This window comes from Cryptomeria japonica, chromosome 6, assembly GCF_030272615.1.
Source record: "Cryptomeria japonica chromosome 6, Sugi_1.0, whole genome shotgun sequence".
NCBI lineage: Eukaryota > Viridiplantae > Streptophyta > Pinopsida > Cupressales > Cupressaceae > Cryptomeria > Cryptomeria japonica.
Genome location: NC_081410.1, coordinates 493,642,562 through 493,651,132, shown reverse-complemented (window position 1 = coordinate 493,651,132; position 8,571 = coordinate 493,642,562). Strand labels below are relative to the sequence as shown.

Here is an 8,571-nt window from a genome sequence, read left to right as displayed (position 1 = left end):
TTTAACTCAGTGACTTGCTGACATCAGCACCACATCAACAGGGTTTGAAAATTTTTGGACCCCCCTCTCATTTACATTTTTGATTTTGCAGTTCAACTTGAAATGGCCATAACTTGCTCATTTTTGCTCGTTTTTGGGTGCCATTTTTTTTTAAATGGGCTAGAATTTCGTGCTCTCCGCAGTGGTGAAGAAATTTTTTGATTTTGATGCACGAATTTTTCAGAAAATACAGTTTTTGGTGACTGTACCTGAGTAATCCCAGTTTTTGCAACTTCAGAGGCTTCGTTTGGGGTCATATGACCTCCTTTTTAGGTGCCATTTTTTTTGAAAGTGCGTATTTTTTTGTCTACTTTCACATGATGCTATCAGATTGATGCCATTGTAAGTAGAAATTGTACTTTCAGATCTTGGCCATTTTTGGCTCTCTTGGTACTTGTATATTTGCTTGAATCTCAGTTAGATTCATTGCACTATTGATTGAAGTCTCTTGTATCTCATTTGAGAAGTTGTAAAATTTGCATCATAAGTCCACTTTGCCTTGTTTTGCAAGTGGCTCATTGTAATCGCACTAAGTATAAAGTGCCAAAATCATCACTTTAGGGGGGGTACTCTGATTGAGTGAATTTGGGGGGGTGTCTCTTGTGCTTTTGTACTCTTGTGTTCCTTCCTTTTTGCTGCAATGGGTTCTTCTAAGTTTCCTCTCTTAACTCCACATAACTATGCTACTTGGAAAATTGATGCAAGGAGTAAACTTATGGAAAAAGGACTCACTTATTACATTGATGGAACTATTGTTGCTCTAGCTGATCCTAAGGCTGATCTAGTTGGTCACTTAGATTGGCTCACTAAAAATATCATGGCAATTGGTACCTTAAGAAAGTATGTATCAAAGGATCTCATTTTTCATATTGAGAAGTGTACTCTAATCAAGGATGCTTGGCAAAAGTTTCAAGACTTGTATGGTCAAGTTGATGAGATTAGGGGATATCAAATTGATAGTGATCTCACCATGTTAGATCCCAAAAACTTTGATACTATACAAGATTATGTCACTAAGGCAAATGAGCTGAGGGCACAACTCAAAGATTGTGGCATTGATAAGAAGGATACTCAATTGATATTCAACTTGATAGGAAAGCTTCCACAAGAATATGCAGCATTTGTTTCTAGTTTCCAAACTCATAGGATGACAATGGGTTCAAGCTACACAATGCCTACAGTTGGTGCTTTCAATGAAATGTTGATGATGGAACAAACTAAGTTGATAAGCATGGGCATTCTTAAGGCTTCTAAGTCTCAAGCATTAGTGGCAAATCAAGGAAACAAAGGAAATCAAGGAAAGGACAACTCAAACAAGAAAAAATGGCAATCAAAGTCTAAGGACAAAGCACCATCTTCTCCACAACAAGGAGATTCATCCTCTTCCAAGAGAGATAATTCACCAAAGAGAGAGAGACCTACTTGTGCTTATTGTAAAAAGATTGGTCATGAGGAGCATCGTTGCTATTCTAAGAAGATTGATGAGCTCACACATATCATCAAAAAGCATAACATTGATTTGCCTAAAGTCTACAAGAAGGATGATTCATCAACTTCCACTTCCTCACATTCAAAAGGAAAAGGGCAAGCATTCATGGCTTCTACAAGTGGAAAAACTCACTCTTTTGGAACAAGAAAAGGAAAATCTCTATGTGCTACTATCAGTCATGATTCAGAGAGATGACTCTAGATTTAGGGGCTTCTCATCATATCGCATCTTCGCAGTCTATGTTCTCTACATTTGAGCCTTGCACCATGCCACAGATTTTGATGGGCAATCATACATACATGGATGTGATTGGGAAAGGATCTATTGATATTGGGGATAACTCCTTCAATGATGTGTTGTGTGTACCCCACTTGACAAACAATCTCCTTTCTATCTATCAAATCACACATGGCGCAGCTAAGAAAGTTGTGGAGTTCACACCTGACTCAGTTTTTATTAGAGACATGGAGACTAGAGCTATCATTGCAACTGGGGTGGTTGATCATGCATCTCGGTTATAGTCCTTTTCAGATTTTGTTGATGATGATGATTTCACATTTGATGATTCTACACATGATGATCACACTTATTGTGATGGTTCAGATTTTGAGGAGAACTTTGGACACTTGAACATGGGGATTCTCACATGTGACCCCATTCTTGAGTCTTGTATTTCATCTTCTCATATTGATATCACATCACCTATTGCACCTGATGATGCAGATAGTGCGACAGTTGTGCCATCATGTGATTCAGTGCAGCAGGATATTCATTGTCTTCCAGCTTCATATTCATGGGATGATTACTTGACAGATATTGCAGGTTTGTTTGTGGAATCCTACATTGCAGATTTGGGAGACATCATTGATGACATACATCTTCTCTTTGATGAAGGTGATCCTTCTTCGATTGTTGCGAGGGCACACTCTGACCCTCTTGTTCATTCTCTACATGATCATTCTTTCGAGGTTGATATGATTGTGGTTACTTATGTATAGCAGTTGGAGGAGGTCTCTTTATGTTTTGAGGAGACATGTGAGTCTTTGGGACATGTTCTACATCCATCTCCACTAGATCTTGGAGTGCCTTTTTCAGCAATGTGGCATAGTTTACCACCTTTGGAGGGGGTATCTTTCAGCATCGACATGGGGACACTTGAGCAGCTTTCAGAGATTCCTTTCGTCATGAGTTTTCTTCATACATCTTCCCTTCATGATTGGGGAGATTTCATGGATACACCTTTGGTTTTGTTTCTTCCTAAGGGGAGGAATGTTGTTCGACGTTCGTGGAGCAGTTTCTTCATACATCAAGCTTCTTCCATTGGTGCAGATTCTCCATTGAGGGGGGATCACAGTTTGACTTCTCTTTTTCTCTCATATGGGGGGGACTTTTTCCTCACATGGGGTTTTGTTCCTCACATATTTCTATGAGAGTTCTCTAGTATGTTTTTCATCTCTCTTTTGGGGGAGGGTTTTTTCCCATTGGGTTTTTCTCTCTTTCCCCACTTTGTGAGAGATTTCATTACATTGGTTTTCATGCATTTTCATTTGTACATGGGTACCTAACATGGCCTCGTAGCCGGGACCGTCTTGAATTGCTTAGTTGCATTGTAGACTTAAGTGCATTCCCCTAAGTTGCACTTAAGGGGGGGTGTTGGTGTAAATAATTATTCATCATGGATATTATTACACTTACTTAAGTTTACTTAGGATAATGCATTTCATAGTAGTTTGGATATGAGACACTTGGGTGTTTGTGCCACATTGGGATAGTGTGTGTAGGAGAAATTCCACCTTTTATGGTGTTGATCTTGTTATTACACTATCATATCCACTTATTGTGGAGTGATAATTCCACCTTTGGTGGGTGATCCACCTCATGTGGAATATTATATTATTTCTCCTACCTACCCACACCTATTTCCTACCTACCCTTGTTTCTCATTGAGCCACATGTCATATTTGTGTGCTCATACATCCATATGGCCTTGCCTATATAAGAAGGCCTCTATTCATTGTATGTAACTATTGAATCATGTTATTGATCATTTCTATTGATGAGAATACATTTGATTATTGTCCTATATTGTGTCTCTATTTTGTACATTTCATTGAGCTCTTGATCTTGGCAAAATCCAACACAAGGGTTGAAGCTAAGATAGGAAATCTCATGGCCATATAAAAAAAATGCCTCACCAAGGCTCTATAGATTCTCAACCAATCATGCCACTAGACTTTGGATGAAAAGGTATCTTGTAAGCAGCAAAAAATGGATATGTGGAGGTTTGATGGTAAGGATTCAACCAATTGGCTATGCCAAATGGGGCAATCATGTTTAATCTAAATAATTTTTCAAGTCAATAAAAGGTTACAATGAAATTTTTATACTTGGAAGTAGATCAATTCACTTTAGGATCATTGGATATGTGAATCTAGAAAAAAGTAAGTGATGTATTGTCACATGTTCTATTTTTCAAGGGGAGCTCACTACACATTATGTTGATAATCTTATGAATAGCTACTTTAGCTAACATGCCAAAAAAATGAAAACATGCATGATCAAGGACTATAATCAATAATTCCAAATTCATTGTAGTTTCATGTTTTGGGGTTGAACAAGGCTCCCTTGATATTTACTATATATCTTGACTTTTGATCTATTTGTAATACTTTTGTAATTATTAATATATCAATATATGTGTCTTGTGCACTTTGCCTTAAGAAACGAATGAAACATGTTGCAAAAAATATTTTTTAAGAATTGTTTCTTAAGAGACCAAACATTGGTTCCAAGCAAACAAAGGTAATAAACTCAAATTTGTTCGAAGCATACACCACCTCCAACCAATAAACATCACCTTTCCACACACAAATTTCTTGAAGGTCGCAAATAAATTCCAAGTCACTCTTGAAATCAATTGTAGACTAGTGTCTCGGGATACATATGGTTGGATTTGATATTTTATCTCCCTTGGAACTGATTCATGACTCTAGCATACATTCAAAGAACAAATTTATCTAAAACTACGATATAGTTTTTATCAAAAGAACCTTATCAGATCCCTCCATATTTTAGCTTACCAAATAAACAGAGTCCCTTTCAATATTGTATAGTCTTGGGACTGGGAATACATATGCTCAAATTTGATGGTTTAGTTTTCATTTTTTTCTAATTTCTACAGACTCACTCTTTAACATTCAAGAAAAAAGTAGGTCTATAACTGCAGTTTTCAACAACAAAAGCATTCTGTTGTTGTTTGCCTGTAATTACATGTTACTTGTAAATTATATGTGGCAGATTTGATTGGTAATGATTTGACATAAAAGACTAAAGAAAGCTCTCACAATGATCAGTGGGTGAAATCCATGCAAAATTTTGGTATTCATTGAGTCTTTTCTGACACATTTTTCTTCAAAAGATCCTGCCACTTTTGACAAATTTTTTTATTAAAACTAGACAAAATTCAACATCCAAGTTAGGATGGTGGGTAGTAGAATTAAAAGTTCTGAGGATAACGAATCAGCAAGACAGATTGTTATTTAAAAGATCCTGCCACTTTTTGACAGAATTTTTTATTAAAAGTTGCGAGGATATCTTTCTGGTGCATTGTCCGAATGCTCCAACCCAAGATATTGCTCCCAAGCTCCATAGACACAAACATCTCCTAGGCTCTACAAGAGTAGTGTCCAATATTAAGTTAATTTTTTTTCAAAAGTGTAGTTTCTAGAAAGACAAAATTCTGTAGAATCTAAAACTACCCCTGTTTTTATAGCCAGCTAATCAAGAAAATATAATAACAGAGAGCAATAAAAATTGCAGAGATAAAATAAACACAACTCATATTAGAACAACACACACATTCTATATTACTGCTTAATAAAAATAATACAAAGATTCCCTATAAATAGAGTTTTCCAGCTTCACTAACAAAAAGAATTCAAAATCTCTAAAAATAGAACATGCATGACATGCAATATTTGGTGAAAAAAGAAACCAATAGTTCTAAAGAAAGCTCTAATCTAAGAATAGTCTAACTGTGTGCATAGCATGCTTTATTTGCATGAGAAATAAAAAACTATTAACTACTAAATTAATCTAGCTGCACGCTGGTGTATGGTTGTGGAGGCTAAAAAATCAACATACCTCCCCTTGATGCTAAGAGGGCTCACAATCTTATCTCGTAGTGCTAAAAACTGAGCTTTTGCAACCACTTTGGTGAATATATCCCCTAGCTGATCCTGGGTGTTGATGCGCTTCAATTCAACATCCTTTTATGCACCAAATCTCGTATGAAGTGATATTTCATATCAAATGCTTTGTCTTGCTACGATGAACTGAGTTCTTTGCTAACTTGATGAGACTCACATTGTCACAATAAATTACTGTAGGCTGAATTTTTTTTTCTCCAATTTCTTCTAAAACTTTTCTGAGCCAAAGAGCTTGTGTACCTGCCGAGGTAATTGCAGCAATACTTTTCTTTTTGAGCTCCAGGTAATCAAACTAGAACCAAAAGAAAAACAATTTCCAGATGTAGATTTATGGTCATCCATACTACCTCCCCAATCTGAATCACTAAAGCCTACAAGATTGGACTTTTTAGAAGAGTAGTAATGAATACCAAAATTTAAATTCCCTTTCACATACCTCAAAATCCTCTTGGCTACCTTCATATGGGTGAACTCACAATACCGGTTCCCACTTTTTGACCAACTTTGACACTTAGATGAATATTTTGAAAAAAACCTTCACTTTCAGACACCTATAAATTTTAAACCGTTAAGAATTTGAAGATGATATAAACTAGTAATTTTTAACATCTTGTTTGTATATTCTAAATATATTTTTTGCTTTTTCCATCTCCCTCAAAAATTAGTTGTTTACAACAAACAACATTTTTTAAGAGTGATGTGTATCCGAAAACGCATAATTTTATTTCTATAAATGATAAAAACTTAATTCTTTTGAATTTTGGTTTTTAACATCAATACCCAGGGCATGCACTTGGTTTGATAGTGATATGCTGAATATTTTTTATTTTATTAAGTTTTGAAGTTCGACTGATTATAATTTGGATATAGGTGTACGTTTGAACACATAACTTGTTCTATATATATCGAAATTCAATTTTCTTTTTTTTGTTAGAAAGAAAACACCAATACTTAGTGCATAGATATTTTTTAGAATTTTTTTTAATTATTTTACTATTTTTCCCAATGCATTGAACAAAGAAGTTCATGTTCGGTGAAAAACCTACATTCATAAGAAATAAAATAAAAATATATTAATGAAATTAAATATATTAAAAGTTATACTATTTGGAAAGCTTATAATAAGGACTAAATACTTTTAAATTTTTTTTTAAATGAATTAAATTGACCCCCCAAAAGCTAATGTAAAATTGGTTTTTTATCAGCATTTGATAGATGCAAAGGAGACTCCATTGCAAGTATGATTTAGAAGTAGAGAGGTTCTATCCAAGAAATTTTGATCTAAGAGCCTTTGATTTAAATCTCTTCAATTAATTACTTCAAATGGGACCTCTTAAAGTTTAAATCATTATATTTTAAAAAAAATGTATGATTTCAGCAAAAATCAGGACGTACCAAAAAGTGGGAACCAGCTTTGTGAGTTCACCCATATGTATTTCAGATGGATTTGTCATATACCTTGAAACAAGTGAAACTAAATATGTAATATCAGGTCTTGTGTGGGTAAGAAACATCAAGCTCCCCACAATACTTCTGTAAGTTGTCTCATCAACTAAATCAACACCATCATCTCTACATAACACATCTCCATGAGCACATGGAGTGGAGGCAGGGTTACAATCAGTCATATGAAATTTCTTCGGCATATCTTGTGCATACTTTGTTTGACAAATGAAAATCTCATCCTTACTTTGGTAAATCTCCATTCCTAGAAAATATTTCATCAGACCAAGATCTTTCATCTCAAATTCTTTCATCATAGCAGCTTTGAATTCATCTTTCATCTTAGAACTACTACCCATATACAAAAGATCATCAACATACAAAGTTATGATGAGAATATCAACACCTTCTTGTTTGTAGTAAAGGGTAGGATCACTCTTACTTATTTGGAAGCCATTCTCCTGAAAGTATCCATCAATCCTGGCATACCATGCTCTTGGTGCTTGCTTAAGGCCATACAAAGCCTTCTTCAACTTGTAGACATAATTCTCTTTTCCTACCACTTCAAAACCTTGTGGTTGCTCCACATATACTTCCTCTTCTAAGTACCCATTCAAGAAGACACTTTTCAGGTCCATATGATGTATGCTCCACTTCTTCTGAGTTGCTAATGAAATCAACATTCTAATGGTCTCCTGTCTTTCTACTGGTACAAATATCTCTTCATAATCAATTCCATACTTTTGTGTGAAGCCTTTAACAACTAATCTTGCCTTGTGACTTTCAACACTCCCATCACTGTTAAACTTGGTCTTGTAGACCCATTTGGTGCCAAATTTTTTCTTGTCACGCAGAAGCTCTGTCAACTCCCAAGTGTCATTCATATGAATGTAATCCATCTCTTCTTCCATGGATTGCACCCAAACCTCATTAGTACATGCATCGTCAAAACATGATGGTTCAAAATCAGCCTTGGCTAATAAAGCAAAATTCACTGTCTCACCTATTGGGTTTTCTTCATGTACTTGATTTCCACTCCTCTAGTACATATCACTCAATCTCCTTACCTTCCTTGTAGAACTTGGAGAAGAAGCTAGACTTGAACTTGGTACTGAAGAACTTGACGAAGGGCTGCTTGGTGGAGTTAAACCATTGGATATATAATCATTAGTTGGCTGCTCATGATCAATATCAGCAATTATATCATCATTCAACACAGATTTTGGCTTCTCAACATGACCTTTTTGATGACCATAAACTCCCCCTTCATCAAAAATCACATCTCTTGAGACAATAAGATTGTTAGTGAGGGGATTATACAATCTATAAGCCTTGTTTTTCTCACTGTACCCAATAAAAATACATGGCTCACTCTTTGCATCTAACTTCTGT

At 35.4% G+C, this 8,571-nt stretch overlaps 1 pseudogene; it reads right to left on the bottom strand.

The window, feature by feature from the left end:
• Positions 1-5,103: 5,103 nt before the first annotated feature.
• Positions 5,104-8,571, bottom strand: part of LOC131876668 (ubiquitin C-terminal hydrolase 13-like) — a 33,487-nt pseudogene continuing 30,019 nt past the window's right edge.